Genomic DNA, 17,228 nt, shown 5'->3' with positions numbered 1-17,228 from the left:
GGTTTATGACTATTTCCGCAGTTCATGAGAAAACAATAACACTCATACTTGAGTGATCTAAACAATTATTTCTAAAAATTGTATTAAAACATTGTATATAACTAGAGACGTTATCTCCGAGACCGTCTTGTCCTTTGTCTTCAAAATTTATGCTCTAGTTCTCCCCCCCACCCCGCCCAGACTTTAAGAATGCCTGGCACAAAAAAACCCTCAACAAAGTTTCAAGAGTTTATTTTTAACAAGGAGCTCTGCTTTGCTTCTGTTTAACAGCAGTGGAAATCCACTACCTCTGCCTTCCTGGAGTTTATCCTTTAGAAGGGGGAGTCAGCCTTTTAAACGACAAATTGCACCATAAATGTTTAAATAGCCATTGTGATAAATGCACTTAAGGAAAAATACAGGTAACTGAAATGTGTAGAGAAACAAACAAGTATAGTTCTGAGTTTCCAAATTAAATAAGATAATACAAGTAAACTCTTGGAATAGTGTTTGGGACATGCTAACTGTTCAATGAAAGTTGGGCGTTATCATCATTATTAATTTTATTGTAAAATAAATCAATTAGAACATCATATTTGTTTTTGTTGTGCCACCTTAGGTAAATCACTCAATCTCTTATCCACTTTCCTCCCTTAAATCCCACAACAGAAATTTCTTCCTAAAATTTGAGTTGAACACAATGGTTGTCACTGTGGTATATTTTTAATTACATACTTATTCATGCCACTATTCAAGTTGGATTTGAGATTATCTACACAACTTCGCTGCAATCAGATACAATGGAAAATGTCAATAGACTTAAGTCAGGATAAAGGGAGCATAGAGACAAAAAATTATGACAAAAATATGTACACTATAAGCGCCCCCTCCCCATATCTCCAAGACAGTGCATTATAAGGGGCGGTGACCTCTTCCAGGGGGTAAGAGAAGACTTTCCCCAGGACATGACGTTTAAACTGAGAAGCAAAGTCTCCATAGTAAAAAATTAGACAAAAATGTGGCTCCAGCATTTCAGGAAGAGCAAAGAGCAAAACACTTTCAGAGAACTTAAAGAAGGCCAGAGGTGCTTGAGTGCAGATACAGAGAGATAGTATTGATGGAAGTGGATGGCAAGGTCAACAGAATGGTAGGGACAGACCAGAGACTGACAGACTCAAAAGTTATGGCTAGGAATACAGACTTCATCCTCGTGACAGTATAAAGTCACTGGGGATTTTAAGCAAGGAGGAACAAAAAGGTCAGAGATTATTTCAAAAAGATTATGCTGGTTTCACGTAAAGAAATGAGTCAAGTGGGGCAAGAGATGATGGGAAAAGACAAATTAGGATCCTGGGCAGCAGTAGGCCATGCAAAGTTGACCTACTGTCTATGCGGCAGTTTTATATGGTGCAGAAAAACCAGGAACATTTGGAAAGAAGTAGAAGACTTGGGCCCAGACTCTTCCTGATTTCAAAGTAGTTCATTACTCTCAGTAGCTCATTGTTCTAATAAGCTCTTTACTGGGAAGAGCAGACTAGGAAAGGGCACTTTGAATCGAGAGTTCTCTGGAAAGCCTGGTGTGTTTGCTCTGCTCTTGATATTGCCACCAGTTCTGCACAGTAAGCAAACCCCAAGTGATCAGACAAAAAAAGGAGACTCTTGGGAGTCTCACAATAGTCAACATGAGAGAACTGCATATATGCAGAGGGAGTCCAAAATTTTGTTCAGATTATTGCATTTAGATCAGATCTCCTAGAGCGCTGTTGAAAATCCAGATTTGCAATCTCTGTCATGTCCCACTAAAACCTAGTCAACTCCATGAGGTAGGAGCATTTTTTTGCTGTGTACAGTGCAGTATCCCCCAGCCCTCACGTATCAGTCAAGGTCCAGGTAAGAAATAACACTAGATATTTCAACTGGGAACACTGTGATAACCCAGAGATAATAACTATGGAAAGTAGGTGCCACCTTCTAGGGCTGAGGGGGAAAAAGGGAAAGGGGTTGGGACCTCTGAAAAAGAACAGAAGGAGAATGATGGTTGGGATCAACGGCCATTGTTGGAGTGACCCTGAGTGGAATAGCAAAATTCAGAAAACATTTCCTCTTCTCTTCTCCCACCTTCCTGTCTCCTTCTGGTTCCTCTTATTGATAGACCCTTAAAGTTTGGGAAGGTAGTCTGCAGATGGCCAACCCCATCATCGCAAAAGAGAGTATTCGAGGTTGAATTTGAAGCTGAGAGAGAATAGATTAATAGTGAGGGACATAACTTTAAGCATGGCTTGACACACAGTAGGTGCTTAATAAATACCCATTCATTACCTCCCATTCAACAAGCTGAGATGTTAAGAGCTGGATGTTAAATATCAATCTTGCTTATTTTTATTTCAGTCAAATGCTTATCCCAACTCTCAAAATACCACTTCCTATTTCTTCATTTCCTGTTTCTCTTGTTGCTCTTTCCCCATCTTGAAATTTGGATGACTTGTAGATCCAGTCAAATGCCCTGAAGCAGGAAAAGAGGTCCAAATCAAAGCGGAGCGCCGGAGCCGGAAGGGGGGGTGCGCGGGGCGGAGGGGGGGGCGGCTTGGTGCCACGGGGAGGAGGGGACACGAACTTTTTTTTCTTTTTCAGGTAGGACGTCTTTGGTGATCTGGTAGTAAGCAATAATTCCAGGATAATGACAAAAGATAATCATTAATTAATAAAAATGTTTTGCACATCCTACTATACCTTCCACATCCCCAGGATAACTCTCCATCCCCTCCTCTCTCTCAAACAGTAAGTTTTTGACCTTGATATTTATGTGACAAAGACAATTGCCAAACATATCTGAAAGTCATTTTTTAAAAATCTAGCTCTATCTACAATTGGTGTAAAAAAAATCTGAAGAATTTAGGAATATTTAATCTTACTGAAAATTACTACTTTGTATCAGAATATTACACGGATAAGGGTAGACAGAAAGTCACCCGTTCAGTTTCATCAAACAATTGACTCGATTTTTTTCTTTTTAAATTTTCTGCAAAGATGAAAGAAGAAAAAAATCCTCGTTGCCCCCTCTGAGGTTCGAACTCAGGACCTTCAGATTATGAGACTGACGCGCTGCCTACTGCGCTAAGGAGGCAACTGTCCCTCCCACTCGCACAAAACGTCTACCAACTTTATTAGAAGAATTTTTTTTTCTTTTAATTTTTCTTAAGCACAGTGTTTCAAAATAAGGCGGAGGGGGCATGGTTTCATTCGCGTCTTAAAATACCCAAAGTTTGGACTAAAAAGCCATGTAGAACAAGACAAGGGCCCGATTACCAGCCCGTTTCCCCTGCAATTTTCCTGAGAAGTCGTTAGGGTGGAGAGGGCAGCCGAATCTGGACTTGGCAGACGTTCTGTTCTGTATGACCAGGGCCTGCGGAGATGGGCTACCTTCTGAAGAGCAAACAAGACTTAAATAGCAAGGACTGTACTCTTTGCCTCCCTCGTGAAAGCTCAAGACCAAGGAGGAACTTGCTCTCCTGGGATGGATGTAGGCGGGTAAGGGAGGGAGACCTCCAGATTATTTCTCAGTTTCTCCTTAGCAGCTCAAAGGCGCGGACTTGCTCACTCCTAAAGTTCGGAGACTTAATCCCTAGAGTCCAGGTGGACCTGGAGCCCACAGGGTCCACTGGAACTCGAAGTCTCCGGAACTCTTTTTTCCTGTGTCGGTGACGGACAGGGCAGGAGCCTTCTTCCGCGCCACCTGCAGCGTCGCTGTTCAGGGTGAATCTGGGAACCAAGAGAAAGCAAAGTGTTATAAGGGTCAGCAGGTTCTCGGGCTGTGCAGGGAGTACGGAGGGGAACGCTCCAAGACTGGCCCATGGGGGCAGCTCAGAGTGGTGGGGGAGGGGGAAGAGCGAAAAGTCCTAAAACCGGAGTAGTTTGGGTCTGATGACCTAGACGTAAAACATAAGCTCACTATCGGTAGCGTGGCCGAGCGGTCTAAGGCGCTGGATTAAGGCTCCAGTCTCTTCGGGGGCGTGGGTTCGAATCCCACCGCTGCCAAGCTGTATTTTACCGAGTAGGTACTCTTTACCACGTGCAACGTACACAGCTCTCACAGGCTCCAAGCTCTGTTAGGTTCCTTTCACTACCACCTGTTTGGTACTCTTTACCACGTCCAACGTACACAGCTCTCACAGGCTCCAAGCTCTGTTAGGTTCCTTTCACTACCACCTGTTTTCCCGGAGGCCAGAGATGATAATATCCATACTCCCTGTCCCCCCCAGTGTCCACCACAGAGAGACCCTCACTTGATTATTTCATTAACAAAAAATTAATGAGCATGTGCTGTGTATGACATATACTCCTTTACCGTATTTTCACCACCCAGAAGTATGGAACGTGTTAACAGACCTTCATTTATTCAGTCCATTATGTTTTTAAAAAATGTATTCAGAGCCTACTACGTGCCGGGTACTTAATTAGTCCTCGTAGATACAACAATACTTACCTATTACATTATTCAATAAATGGACGCATGAGTGGCTGTCAGTCTCCCCTATTCCACTTGCAAATGGAGACAGGTCCTGCCCTGCCACAGTTTTCAGCATCACCACAGGCTTCTCGTTTCCCATTCTGAATCCTAAATATGCTGATTTGAGCTGTGGCGACTCCACTCAAGGCGTCTCCCCTTGCCACAACTGGCTCTAACGTCACACCAACTGTAAGATTTTTTTCCTCACTCTGCGTGCATCTCCCGTTGGGGGTCCTCAGTCTCTGCTCCAAGCAATTCTCTCTGCCCCCGAAGCTTCTCATCTTCTCAAGCTAGGTAGTTGCTCTCTCCTGGGAACCTCCCTTGATCTCTCTTTCTGGAATTACAATCAAGCACCGAGGATCTGGAAGGGAACAAGGGAGAGCGTCCCTGCCCTGCCCTGGTGCCTACTAGAGAAAATAAGCATTAGAGGCATATTGGCCCCAAGATGACACAATTTCCATGGTAAAGAATATAAGTGAACAACGAATGACTTTGTACATATATTGTTACCAAAATATATCAAAGAAAAGTGCAACAATACAATGTATAGAAGGACACACTTCAAATTGTTTCCTGTGACAACAGTGTCAGCACAGACAAGGGGGAGATTACGAATTCTGCTTTAGACATTTTGTTTGAGTTGTTAGTATGAGTGGATATTTATTTCATAAATCGAATATGTGAATTCACAAGTACACAAATGAAATTTTTTTTTAAATCCCAATTTGATACAGACTGCAAAGGAGAAATGGAAGGTACAAGGAGCATGCAGAAGGCCTCAGCTCAGCCATCCCTTCCTCTGGCAGACTTTCCTCATTGCTACCCGCCGTAATTGGGTATTCCTGTTGGCATTCACCGGCCATGATCTGTTATTACTCGACCCGTCACTTATTTTAGCATTTACCATAACTTTTGGAAATGTTTGTGTAATTGTCTGCTTTTCCCAATGCGTCATAAATTTGGTCTGATGTAGAACCGCATTTCTCTCACTTCTCCACATCATGAAAACTAAATAGATACTTGTGGTAAGTATTAATGAATAAATAAATAGACATGGAAGAATATCTTTCTAATTTGCAAAGCAAGCAAGGTATACAGAGCTGGGGAGCTACAAACACCTTGAGTTCTTCAGTGTAAGATAGGGTCGCATTTTCTGAAGCCCCATTTCTACAGAACACTCCAGCTGAACTTGGTTCTGGACTGCTATGTCACAATGACTTGCTCTTTCTGGATTCAGCTCTGCTACCAGGTGACCGCAAACAATTCCTGCTCAGATTACCAGGGAACAGATTGCTTCTGGGTTGTGGGGCCCAGTCATGTCTTTCCCTAGTCCTTCCCCTCAGTGGTCTTTGTTTGATTCACCTTCCAATAGCTGTGAACCAATCATAAGCGATTCCAATGGAAAGTGAGCAGCCTTTTGAACTCCAAATTTACAACTAAATAAACAAATAATGGCCATTTGCCCTGTTTTCCAGCTCCATACCTACTCTCCTTTCCTGGGATATAAATGTGGAAAAACATTTATTTGTACCCCTTCTGTGCTGCCTATCCTCAGAGAGCAGTTTAAAGCCTATAGGTGAAGGTGGGCTTTTGAGGTTCTGGTGTAATTTTGAAACCATTGGACATTTTTCTTTAAGAAATAAGGTTGTGGCTCATGGAATAAAAAGTGTGTCACCTCTACTGGGAAAGAAAGTCTTGGTCCATTACGATAACTTAGACCACCTAGGACACTCATGAAGATAGAATAGAGAGTTTGTATGTGTGGAGGAAGGCAGTAGAGACTTAAGAGAACTTTGTAGTGACCTCTAGCCAAAGGCCTTTGCATTTCATGCTTTCTTCCCCACATCCCAAAAGATATAATCACTTCAACCCATATTTATTGACCAGCTATCTTGTGATAGTCACCTTTCTTGATTGGAGATACAACAAAAGGATGAGTACCAGAAAATAGTTCAGGGATTCCAAAGCAATTTAGCCTTGGGAGATTTACCAGAGGCTTAGGAAGAATGAATGGCCAGTAATTAATATCTAGGCTAGCTAAAGTAGTCATTTAATGCAAACTATTGCATTTGGAGTGGACAAGCGATGAGATCCTGCTGAATAGCACAGGGAACTATATCTAGTCACACATGATGGAACGTAATGTAGGATAATGTGAGAAAAAGAATGTATATATATGTGCAACTGGGTCATTTTGCTGTACGGTAGAAATTGACAGAACACTGTAAATCAACTATAATGGAAAACATAAAAATCATTTAAGAAATAAAGTTGTCATTTATACATGAGTATTTCTTCCAGTCATACTACATATATCTCTTTATAATGATCTCTTTGTTATATACCATTCTTAACACTTACTAGGTAAATAATCATGTTATACTAATAAAGTTAAGATTTAGAGAAATAAATGATTACGCCCAGCACTATGATGTCCTCTCTTAGCCCTCCACACTGGAGGACACCTATTTCTGGGGCCATATGAACACTGGAATGTCCACCTGGGAGTTAGGACCTGAAAAGGAGTTTCCCCCCCCCAAGCACAAAAAAAGCAACACCGTGCCCTTTAGACTTGCCAGATTTAGCCTATGGAGAGAAGGAAACAGAAATCCTCAAATAAAGCCCAACGCTGAGCTATCTGAATATTTATTCATTTGTTCTTCATGCATTCATTCATTCATTCATTCGTCCTTTCATCTAAGCGTTCATGCAACAAGCCATTGATGAAGCTTCTGCTATATACCAGACCTTAGAGTGTTAAAGAGGATTGAGAACCAGTCCTGTACTTAAGGTATTTCGAAGGCGGAAGACAGATTTTAAAATGTTAAGCCCAAGAAGTACAGAGAAACTCCGAGGTTGCTCTGGAGGCCGTCTACGGGTCTCCTAGAATGAATAAGCGAAGCTGTAGAAAAAATATGTTAATTATTCTTTTCTCCCTTTTGAAAGGCAAGGTTAAAATCCAATTTGCCTTTGCATGGGTCGGAAATAAAGGCAAAATCAAAACCTCCAGGGGTTATCATTTTTTCGGATCAGGATCATGCCCTGTCCCAGGGAAAGAAACCTGGGGAAGAGGCTTATAGAAAACAAAGTCCACTCTCACCCACCTCCCATCCTTGCGTTTGGCTTTTCCATAGTCCTTTGACGAAAATTGCAGAGATTTTCCAACCTTCAAAAGAAAATGCCCCTGTAAATTAAAAAAAAAAAAAATCAATCTGAGGAGACAGTTTTCGGTTAAAGTGGCACTTTAAATTGTTTTCTATACATCCCCTCATTTAAAAAATAAAACTAAAAAGCACAAGATATAATAGTTTTAAATGGAATACAATCTATAAAAATTTTGTCACTGTATTATAGACCTGAAACTAATATTGTAAATCAATTAACGCTACCTTAGTTAAAAAGAAAAGAAAAGAAAAGAAAAGAAAAAGGCGGGGGAGGGGGAAAAAAAAAAAAAACAAAGAAAGAGATATCAGGTGGACAATGAAGAAGGATTTTGCCAACAGGGGTTCCATGGTGTAATGGTTAGCACTCTGGACTCTGAATCCAGCGATCCGAGTTCAAATCTCGGTGGAACCTTCCTAACTTATCATTTTACTTCCCAATCTTGTAACAGAGTGAGTCAGGCTGCTTTCAGTTTCCGCACTTTGATTTTTGATAGGCTCGGGTAGTGAGAAAGGACATGAGACTACAGTCTCAAGGGCCCGTGAGCTCAGGACCATCCTGTAACCACCGAGCCTGTGTACATGTGTTTCTGTTTCCACCAGACTAATTTTTCTCGCAGGACTCCCCGGGGTTAATGAGCTTTCAGTAACAGCGCCTTGAATGAACAAACCAGAGTACAAAGTAAAACGTGATCCGTGATAAGCAGCAACCAAAAAGGAAAAGATAGAAGTTGGACCTCATTGAGGGTCTGTCGTTAGCACTGAAAATGAAAACGTAGAGAGAAGAAATAAATAGATACCAAAACATGGCTGAGATTGTGTGATTAGAGCCTGAGGAAAAACACGGACTGTCAGAAGTGGGATTCGAACCCACGCCCCCATTCGGGGACCAGAAACCTCTACTCGGAGGAAGTTTTTCACTTGAGTCTGGCGCCTTAGACCACTCGGCCATCCTGACAGCTGAAGCTGAAAGCTCTGAAAGAGTAAAATATTCAATTGTGAGACTGTGTTTTCACCATGTTATTAAATTCTTTTACAAAGGTTTATCCGATAAATGGGAATGTAAACCTTATAAATTAACCGAAACTTCTTTCTTACTGAGGTCAGGAACTTTGGCCGAATTCGCGAGGCTTTCCTCTCAATCCTCTCAAGGACCAAGAGCGCGGGCTCATTTCCCAAGAAGATCCCTGGCAAACTAACCGAACTGGCGAGAACTCAGCGGGGAAGAAGTGAGCAAGCCACTTCTATACTAACCGGTCCGTCTATACTAACCGACGAGTTAGTATAGACCAGAGGCTATACTGGGGCTTGGCGTTTAGGCGGCTTGAGCACGAAGACTAGATGTTGATGTGAGTTGCAAGAGCTAGGCTTGATTAGGAGTTGAAAGAAGAAGCAGCACGGGAGTGAAAAACCAGCCCGCAGGGAATGTTGGCGCTGAGCTCCAATCCCGGACCCCTTTCTCCTTCAAGACTCCTTGAACTCAACGAACAAGTTCATTCCCTCTCCTACTTTATGCAGGAGGTTTAAGGTTTGTCAGTAGAAACTGACCCCAGGGCTAAAGAATCACAGACATTGACATTTGAAGATCCCCCAACAAAATGGCCAGGTTTCCAAGCAATCCCTAAACTCTAGTCAGCAAGCTTCCTCCACCCCCACAGAACTTCAACTATCAGTTCTTTAGTTTTAGATTTTAAATATAAACAACAACCAATAATCACCAGATGTAACTAGAATTATTTCTACAATAAAGAGAAGACTAGTTGCAGACAGAAGGCGGGTAAAGGAACTGAGATGAAACAATACAAGAAACTAGATTTTTAAATGTATATATGTAATTAAATATTTTAAAATATATATATATAATTAAAGATTCCGTAAGGTAAGAGCAGGTATTGCATTAGTGAAACAAATAGAGGGAGTTCTTAATATTACGGTGGCTAAACAATATTTTTTTTAGAGTTTATAGCAAATTTGTAGAACGCTTCTATAAAGTGTGAGGTGGACATGGAAAGAAGGAGGGAATCAGTAAGAAAATAAAAGGGTGCATAACAGAAAGTATGCTATCAAACTGTTGAGGCTTCCAGGAAGGAAAAGGTGAATGTGAAGGAAAGGAGATAAAGACTAACACAAGATTACTTTCCAGAACTGAAGACCCTAAATCTTCAGATTAAAAAAGGACTACCATATGCCCTGCATAAATATACGGCAAAAGCCCCACATCAAAGCACATCTTTATAAAATATCAGAGCTTAGGGATAAAGTGAAAATGCTAAAAGTTTCCAGAGAGAAGCTCTGGAATGGCATTTTTCTTCTTAACAGCAACACTGAAAGCTGGAAGACGGCAAAGTGGTGCCTTCTAAATCTTTTCCATAAAGGAAAATAATTTTCATACTAGATAACTGAACCCAAATATCAATCACCTGTGAGGGGACATTTTCAGTCTCCTAATGTCTCAAAAAAAAAAAAAAAAAGTATCTTCCATACCCCCTTCACAAGAAGCCTAAAGAATGTGTCACCAAACAGCAAATTATACCATGAAAAAGAAAGATGCCAAGTCCAACCATGATGGGAGAGAGGGAAAAAAGGCAGGTTCCAGGTTTCCTGCTGCCTAGAGAACCATCAGTCTAGAGTGAAGCAGAAGAAGGAGAAGTAGAAGAGGAATGGTTTCAAGGAGGAATATGGAACTCACATATTGCCTCATAATGTTTGTAAGGTAGTGTCGGAAAGCTAGGGTTATATTAGGAGTAAATATTCAGAAAAGTAAGCAAAGACACAGGAGGCAATTACTAATTCCAGGAAGAACAAATGTTGTCAAAGAAAGGAAAAGTAATACAGTATATCAGGTAGTTCAGCTGTGAAAAATATTATGAAGTCATAATGATGAAAACTGTAAATGTTGATTTAACTAAAATTAAATACATATGAATAATAAATTATACTATTCAAGAACTATGAAATATTTGTTGAACTAATGAATGAAGAAGTAGATAAATATATACAGAAGAAGAGATCATGGAGAAGAACATATGCTTAAACAGAAAAGATTCCTATGGTTTTTTTTTCTTTTTCTTTTCACAGCCGCACAGCATATGGAAATTCCCAGGCTAGGGGTCCGATCAGAGCTGCAGCTGCTGGCCTACACCACAGCCACAGCCACAGGCAGCCACAGCCACAGCCACAGGCAACCACAGCTCACGGCAAAGCGGGATCCTTAACCCACTGAGCAAGGCCAGGGTTTGAACCCTCATCCTCATGGATACTAGTCGAGTTGGTTACCGCTGAGCCACGATAGGAACCCCCTGCTTTCTGTTTTTGTTTAGTTTGTTTTTACTGTAACCCCAGGCAAGTGGAAGTTCCCAGGCCACCTGCGGATCCCCAGCTGTGGCAACACCAGATCCTTAAACTGCTGTACCACGTGGGAACTTCTGTGTCCTTATTTTTAAATTTAATTTGTTTTGCATCATTAAGGAATGCACATAGTACAAACTTCAAAAAGATCCGCCCACTTTTATACCCCAAAACAGAAATGCCTCCAAATCACTGGGAGCCCTTTGATCATTTCTTTCCAAGATTCTTGAATTGTGGATGTAGCAATCCCTTCCATCTTGCTTTTTGCACCCCTTCCCCCGCCATCCATCACCTCCAAATAAATGGGAGAACAAAGGCAAGAAGAAGCTGAAAAGGAAGGGAAAGTGTTTCCCACTTTCTGTCCTTTTACATGCTATCCTGAAATGCTCTTCCAAGCTGGGATAAAATGAATGATGGAACAGCAAGCTTTTGATTTATACTAATGATGAAATAAAATTCATACTTTATGCTAAGACAAGAAAAATTTTCCTCTGCCTCTTTGGGCTTCCTCCCTCCCCTTTAGGGTGTATGTGCATCTGCATTAACCAGACCTCTTTAGGAGATAACATTCCTCCTTAATCTTGAAAACAGTCAGGATGACCCACTACTCCCTTTGTACATGCAGATCTGGATTACATAAACTGTCAGTATGTCATTTGGTGTTTAACTCTTTGTCTCAAAAATGTATATAACTGTGCTTTGACTTCTAAGGGGGTGAACAGTCCTCAGAGCTTCCTGAGACTGTCTCAGGGATTATAATCCTCAGGCTAGCACAAATAAAATTTTCTATTTCTTTCTCAGATTGACTATTAATTTTTGTCAACACTGAGTTTGAGACAGCTCTAATGTTTATATGAAGGTTGTGTCATCCACATTCCTGGCATTTGTGTAGTCGGGAATTTGGCTTCCCCTAAAGAAAGGTCTGGCCCTTGTCTTCTTCTGGGAGGTAAGCTTTAAATACTAGGAATTTTCCTAGGGATGGGAGTGGAGTTATTCCTGGGCCCCTCAGAGCACAACTGACAGTTTATGCTAATAAGATGACTCAGCATGGGGCACACACACCCTTTGATTCATAGGGACTTTTGGCTTTTGACTGAGGGAAGATGTTAGAAATAAAAGGGGGAAAAGATGAGGACCCAGGTGGGCCATGTTTTGCATGATGTCTAGGACAGCATTGTTCCCTCCCACAATTTTATTATTTTTTTAATCTGTTTTCATTATAGTTGACTTACCCCTCCCACAATTTTAGAATCAAAGTACTGGGCTGAAAGAACCATAGCCTTGACAGAGTGGTACTATTTTTTTAACGTAGGCTCTTAAATGAAAAAGACAAAACAAAACAAAAAGTCTCAGCTTCTCCCTTCCTTGCTTACCACCCCTGATTTTTTTTTTCCTGGCTCTCAATATGCTCAACTAAAAGATGGCACCTCCTAACCTTTTTTGCAGTGGCCAATGATACTTAAGTTCAAGCTACTGTGGAGTAAGAGACTTCTGAGTAGGATTTTCAAAGACAAGTAATGATTTGTCCTGATTTATCTGTGACACTTCCTATTTCCAACTGTTATCTTTGTATAAATATTAAGAGTATTTCTTGTCTGTCTCAAAGGTGTTTAAGTTTTGACAAAGAATTAAACGGCTACCATTTTCTAAAGGACTGTTCTGTTGTTGGGACGGGAGACATTTTGCCCTTTCTCTGTGTGATTCTCTGTGTGATTATGAAGCTCCAGCAGTGATCTTGGGCCATGACATCATGTAAGTGAGGACATTGACATCTGCCTCCTTAGCGCAGTAGGCAGCGCGTCAGTCTCATAATCTGAAGGTCCTGAGTTCGAACCTCAGAGGGGGCAGTTCAATTTTACACTTTCAGTAAATTACCACCCTCAAACTTTGGAGCAGCAAAGTAGAAAGTGACTAAACCACTGAGGATGATGAACCTGCCACACTAGCCCTGAACTGCCATCTTCTGGTCTCCTTTTACATTACAGAGATTAAATACTCTCACATTTAAGCCCCCTTTCAGGAGAACCTAATTGTAAAGGATCACAACTATAAAGGATTACAAATACAACTGTAAAGGATTACAACTCTGAACCTAATCAGAGTAGGGGAAGATGATAAAACAGATCTTGTGGATGTTTCACCAGCATCCAGTCCAGTCCACTCCATAGTATCTAGGAGGTTTTCCATATTTTGACTTCAAAGATAGGTCTTGATTGTCAGACTTGTGAGCATAATCTTAGCCCCCTTGCCACATTAACTGGCTGAGGAAGGGTAGTAAAAGCCAAACGCAAGCCAAGCAGTATATAGTGTTCTTTTATCACTGGTGATTAGTTCTCTAAGTGCTTTGTTTGACTGCAAAAAGATACCACATGGAAGTTATAATGTGCATAAAATTTTTAAAACTTTTTATTCTGTGATTATTATAAATTCACATATAGTTGTAAGAATAGTAGCCCAGTATACTCTTCACCTCATCTCCTCTAATGTTACTATCTTACATAAGCATAGTACAATATCACAATCAGGAAACTGACATTGATATAATCCAGAAACCTTATTCAAATTTCACTTGTTTTTACACACATGGGTATTTAGCTCTATGTAGTTTTATCATATGTGTAGATATCACATATGATCAAACTGTTTCATCACAAGGATTGTTTTTATACTCATAAACACCTCCTCACCCCCTTTCTCACCAAACCATACACCACTACTCTGATCTCTCTCTCCATAGTTTTGTCATTTTAAGATTGCTATGAATGAAACCATACACAATATAGCCTTTTGAGACTGACCTTTTTCACTCAGCCTAATTCCTTTGAGATCTATCCAAGTTGTGTATATCAATAGTTCATTACTTTTTATTGCTGAAAAGTATTCCATGGTATGAATGAGCCACAATTTATTTAACTACTCACCATCAAAGGCTGTTCAGGTTTGGTTATTATGAATAATGCTTTATGCAGGCTTTTGGTAGGAACCTAAGTTTTCATTTCTTTGGGAGAAATGCCCAACTGAAATTGAGCAGGAACTGTAGGGCCTGCCTGGGTACAAAAACCTTTCTGTGTCCACCATTTCTTATTTGTAGGAAATAGGTTTGATTTAGCATCCTTGACCTTGCCTGAGTTTCAAAGGGCATACTCAAACCGTTGCTAACTGGGGAAAGGAGAGAGTGCAGAAGGAAAGGAGGAGCAGTCAAGAAACAATAGTGCAGGAGTTCCCTGGTGGTGCAGTGGGTTAAGGATCCAGGGTTGTCTTTGCAGCAGCACATTCAGTACCATGGTGCTGGTTCCATTCCTGGCCTGGGAATTTCTGTATGACTCAGATGTGGCCAAAAAGAAGAGAAAGAAAGAAAGAGAGAAAGAGAGAAAGAGAGAAAGAGAGAAAGAGAGAAAGAAAGAAAGAAAGAAAGAAAGAAAGAAAGAAAGAAAGAAAGAAAGAAAGAAAGAAAGAAAGAAAGAAAGAAAGAAAGAAAGAAAGAAAGAAAGAAAAAATAGGAAAAGGAAAGAAACTATAGTGCAGCCTTGGGGCAGGGTCCTGGTTCCCCCTGGAGGAACACACACAACAATAAATCCGAGTCATTCTGCAGGATCTAAGGCCCCACCCAGGTGGAGGAAGATGGCAACTTCAGGCTGAGCCCAGGATTCCTGGAGCACCATCCTGTTACCTCACCACCAAACAGAAGATAGTCACACACCCAGCAGCCCTCACCCCACATTTTGCTTATAAAATCTTTTCCTAAAAAGCCATCAGGGAACATGAGTTTTTTGAGCTCAAGCCACCAGTTCTCCTTGTGTGGCCTTGAAATAAAACTTCATTTGTATGCCCCAAATTCCAACGTTTAGTTTGTTTGGCCTCACTATGCATCAGGCACACAAACTTTTTCTGGTAACAATTTCACTTTCTTTATTTACGTACAAAATATTTTGGATTGTGTGAGAGTACAAATAACTTCCTATTCTAAAATTGTGCCCTGTAATCAGTTGCTTGAAACTGTGCATATGGAGAAATGACTCTGAAGTTATAGGAGGATTTTTGATTAAGCAAAGGATCAGTGCCCACAATCCCTGTGTTGTTGAAATTTGTATATACATATCTAAATATGTGTATGTGTCCTCATCGTCAAAGGATGGATGACGAGGGAGCTTGAATGCCTGTGCAAACATGTGATTCTTTTGTTTATGTATCTATACAAGATGATGGATGTTAACTTATTGTGATAACCATTTCACAAAACATATGTCAAGTCATTATGCTGTCTATATACCTTAAACTTACACAAAATGTTGTATGTCAAATACATTTTTTTTTTTTTGGTCTTTTGTCTTTTTAGGGCTACACCCGCAGCATATGGAGTTTCCCAGCCTAGGGGTCTAATCTGCCGGCTACACCAGAACCACAGCAATGCCAGATCCTAGCTGTGCCTGCCACCTACACCACAGCTCACAGCAACGCTGGATCCTTAACCCACTGAGCGAGGCCAGGGATCGAACCTGCAACCTCATGGTTCCTAGTGGGATTCATTTACTGCTGTGCCACGATGGGAACTCCCACATACATCTTTTTAAATGTATATAAATAAAGCATATAAGCATATATTCAAAAAAAAAAAAAAAGTGTGCCCGGATTTAAAACCTTGACAGGTAAGTGTGATAAGAATAGAGTAGGAGAGTTACACACGTGGTTGTAGAAGTCCCAGTATGGGAACATAGATAGAGAGGGGAACCTAGGGAACTTTAGAGACCACTGTAAGTTAACAATCGCTCCAGAAAGCTATTAAAAGGACAAAAGACAAAAAGCAAGCAAGCAAGCAAGCAAGCTATCAGGACATCAGGGAACGAAGCAGGCTTGCTTAACTATAAAGCCATAAATAAAAGCACAAGATATGCCTCAGGTCATTAAGTGAAAGATAAAATGAGGCCTGCACTCAAGTTCAGCAAGATAATGCTCCTTAGGGCTAATGTAAGGGAAAGATAATATTTCAAAATAGGAGACCCTCACTCTATGGAAACCTAAGATTATTCAACATATTTTAGCATATGTTACCGCCCTTCGGCTGATTTGAATGAACACCAGGGCAGTCCTAGTTTGACGTCATAGGGTCAAATACTCTCCTACCCAATACAAAGGAGGAGCTAGTGATGTGAGCCTGAGGTCTACCTGAAGGATGAGGAAGAAGGTGGTCTTTTCCTACTCCCCACTTTCCTTGGATGACAAAAATGTAGCCCACCGAATTCTTGGAGAAGAGCCTCCTCACCTGCCTCCTCACAAGCATCTTGTATCTTAATAAATCTATTTCTTGCCCATCACTTTGTGTCTCAATGAATTCCTTCTGCCCTGAGGCACAAAGAACCTGAGCCTCAGTAAGTCCAGACACCAGGGGAGTGATTCTAATTAAAAAACTGTGGGTTCAAGTCCCAATCTGGGTTTAGCCTGGGTTTGAGTCGGAGGTGTTTTGGTTTCAAGTGTTCTACACAAGGCAAAGTCAAAGAAAGTCTAGATAGAAAATAACCAAGTACTAGAATTTCAGGTTCTACGTGAACATGGGAGGCCCGCTGGTAAAGAGAGAGTGATGTCGCCAGCTTGTTTGGGTTAGGAGTAGGATTCATGAGTAGGCCTTGTAGAGGGTTGCAGAGAGTATAGCTTGAGCCAGAGGCAGAGAGGGAACTGAAGCTCAGAATGGTAAACCATTCTGCTTAGGACAGTAGGAAGTAGCAGAACTGGGCTTGTCTGTTTCTGTTACAACAATCTTGCCTTCTGATAATTAAGCCTTTCTTTTTCGAAACAAAATTGCGACTGCCTGTTAATGGGGTTGTTAGACAAAGCTTCTCACAGACTGGGTGGGGCTCAGTGGGCTACCCCCCACCCCTCCGGCCTCCCAAGGAGGCCAGATGTCTCCTCTTCCCACGCCAACACAAAGCTAGCTTTCTCTCGCCGTTGCCGAGGCCTGGGCACCAGGCAGGAAGCCCAATAAAGGACTAGGGGGCTAGGCCCAGGGCCGCGGAAACTCGGGTGGGCCTGGCGCGTGCAGGCAGGGGATACCCTGTCTCCGTCGCGCCCCGCGGACACCGCCTGCCTCGGTTACCTGCTCCTGAGGCTCCCCGCCCGGTCAGCCCCAGGGCAGGGGGCAAGGCCTCCCAGGTCCTAGGCGGGGAAAACTGTCCAGCCCTCAGGCCAGAAAATCGTGCGGCGCCCGGTAGCCCGGGCCAAGCCCCGCCCCCGCCCCGCCC

The 17,228-nt window shown here is 41.7% G+C and overlaps 1 long non-coding RNA gene and 5 other non-coding genes across 7 annotated transcripts; 3 read left to right on the top strand and 3 right to left on the bottom strand.

Moving 5' to 3' along the window:
• Positions 1-598: 598 nt before the first annotated feature.
• LOC125136231 (uncharacterized) lies at positions 599-17,203 on the bottom strand. 2 transcript variants are annotated; one of them, XR_007137127.1, is made up of 4 exons: positions 17,084-17,203; positions 7,591-7,670; positions 4,463-4,893; positions 599-3,738 (listed from the first exon to the last, which is right to left on the bottom strand). It is a non-coding gene; the product is annotated as an uncharacterized LOC125136231 (long non-coding RNA). The 2 variants fall into 2 exon arrangements; XR_007137128.1 differs by having other exon boundaries at positions 4,463-4,847.
• On the bottom strand, positions 3,031-3,103 carry TRNAM-CAU (transfer RNA methionine (anticodon CAU)). Its single transcript has one exon. It is a non-coding gene; the product is annotated as a tRNA-Met (tRNA).
• On the top strand, positions 3,933-4,014 carry TRNAL-AAG (transfer RNA leucine (anticodon AAG)). The gene has a single exon. It is a non-coding gene; the product is annotated as a tRNA-Leu (tRNA).
• Positions 7,991-8,062, top strand: TRNAQ-CUG (transfer RNA glutamine (anticodon CUG)). The gene has a single exon. It is a non-coding gene; the product is annotated as a tRNA-Gln (tRNA).
• TRNAL-CAA (transfer RNA leucine (anticodon CAA)) lies at positions 8,497-8,605 on the bottom strand. Its single transcript has 2 exons — positions 8,568-8,605; positions 8,497-8,542 (listed from the first exon to the last, which is right to left on the bottom strand). It is a non-coding gene; the product is annotated as a tRNA-Leu (tRNA).
• Positions 12,770-12,842, top strand: TRNAM-CAU (transfer RNA methionine (anticodon CAU)). Its single transcript has one exon. It is a non-coding gene; the product is annotated as a tRNA-Met (tRNA).
• Positions 17,204-17,228: the final 25 nt, after the last annotated feature.

This window comes from Phacochoerus africanus, chromosome 9, assembly GCF_016906955.1.
Source record: "Phacochoerus africanus isolate WHEZ1 chromosome 9, ROS_Pafr_v1, whole genome shotgun sequence".
Classification (NCBI taxonomy): domain Eukaryota; kingdom Metazoa; phylum Chordata; class Mammalia; order Artiodactyla; family Suidae; genus Phacochoerus; species Phacochoerus africanus.
Note: the sequence above shows the minus strand (reverse complement) of the source record. Positions and strands in the feature narration are given on the sequence as shown.